The sequence below is a fragment of the Eutrema salsugineum genome, unplaced genomic scaffold, assembly GCF_000478725.1.
Source record: "Eutrema salsugineum unplaced genomic scaffold, Eutsalg1_0 scaffold_2, whole genome shotgun sequence".
Lineage (NCBI taxonomy): Eukaryota > Viridiplantae > Streptophyta > Magnoliopsida > Brassicales > Brassicaceae > Eutrema > Eutrema salsugineum.
In genome coordinates this window covers 10,822,072-10,824,101 of record NW_006256829.1, presented here as the reverse complement: position 1 = coordinate 10,824,101, position 2,030 = coordinate 10,822,072, and positions in this window count along the sequence as shown.

Genomic DNA, 2,030 nt, shown 5'->3' with positions numbered 1-2,030 from the left:
TTTCTATTCTAGATCTGGTGTCGCCGCCGTCTGTAACTGTTTATTTCCGCCGCTCTGTTCATTTCCGCCGTTGGTCGTGGAAAGGTATTTGGCTGTACTAATTTCTTATAATTTGTAAATAAATATCTTTACGGGTTCCAAGTTCCTAGTCGTTTGGGTTTCTACATCGGTTTTTATAAAAATCGGACAACACCGAGTAGATATTTCCAAAGTCGGACAAAAATCGAATACCCGTTTCCAAGTTTCTAGTTGCTGTGAATTAGAGATATTTGTACTTTTTTTTTATTTATTAAACGGACTTGTATAGTGTTTAGGCGAACTATTTTGGAAGTATTATCTCGTAAAACGGAGTTCAAAACGGAGTTCAAAACGGGTTGTGTTTTTTTTAAAGAACTTTTTGAAACTTTTTTAATTAGACTATTAGGTCTATAGACTTCAATTGCAGACTTAGTTGGCAGACTTCGTGTGCAGACTTCTTCGGAAGTCTTCATAAGTAGACTTCTTGAATATTGGACTTCGTTTTGCAGACGTCAGAACAGCCAATGGAAAACCCAGAGTTCCCCCCGCGTCTCTTCTCGAAAGGCAATGAGCAGTCTCCGCTGAAAAGCATCGGTTACTATAGCGGTGAGACGAAGCTGATGATTGCACTCGAGGAAGCACTCACACAAGATGAGTGGGAAGAGATATTGAACTCTTGACTGGGAGTGTTCTTGAAGTTCAGTCAGTTGGATTTCGGCTGGGCATCTAGACTGGTGCATTACATTCTCGGCATGCAGCTAGTTTGCAAGAAAAAATTTGAGATTTGGAGCCTCGTAGGTCTAATCCCGATCCGCTTTTCTTTGAATGAGTTCGAACATATTACTGGCTTCAATTGCGAGTACGTGGACAACCTCGAGGATCCGGTGGTTGAGATAACTGATGAGATGAAAGATTTCTGGGAGCGATTGGGAGTCAATCAGGAGTTGGGCCCGAGCACTAAAGATTTGATAGAAGCTTGTAAGGAATGCGGGTCGTGGTCTTCCGAGGATCGGTTGAGGCTGGGATACCTTAGCATTTATACTAGTTACATTGAAGCACGAAAGCCATCTTCAGCTACTCGGGCTAGGTTGGCAAGGCTTGTGATGGATTTAGAAGCGTTTGAGAACTACCCTTGGGGAAGAGTGGCCTTCAAAAACCTGATGCGGTCGGTGAAGGAGAAAGAAATTTGGAAGTCGTCGTACACCATTGAGGGGTTTGTTCAAGTACTACAAGTCTGGGTTTACTTTGCTCTTCCCGACTTTGCTGCTAAATTTGGTGAACCACTTCCAGGCGACCACAATGTACCGCTGATAGCTTTCAAGGGATCCAGGGGGAGGAAATTTATGAAAGAGAATATGCTCCGACAGGTAAGTAGTTTGAATTCATACTTGGTTGACTATTATATCGGCAGACTTATTTAGTAGACTTCTAGTGCAGACGTCTGTAGTACACATCAGACTAATTAGGCAGACTTCTTACGAAGACTTTTCAGGAAGATTTCTTAGGAATACTTTTTAGGAAGACTTCTTAGGAAGACTTCTTGGAAAGACTTCTTAGTTTTGATTTCCGCATTATACGTTATATAACTCTGTTTTCATTTCCATGTAGACACGCATTAACAACTACGTTGTTAAGGAATTCTTTGACATGTTTCCGCGCTGGGAAATTGAAGACGATGATGAAGAAGACGAGAGGACTGACAACATCATCAAAGCGATGTATGGTCAATTTGGCCCTAAACAATGGACATGGGAAAGGAGTCATTGGCCTCCAACAGGTGTGACCAAGTATGTCAAGTCCGAAGGGTCTGTCGATCTGAAGAGGCGATTGGAATCAGTTGGTGATCAAGGAAGTCGGAAGCGGTTCTGCCCAGCCTCTGGTGAGGAAGATGAGTCAATGGTCATGATTCTGAAGGACCACATGGACGACTGCTTCAACAAGATGATGGATGGGTTGAGTAGTTGTGAATCTCAGATCAAACTACTCAACACAAAGTTGGAAACGGTGGAGCA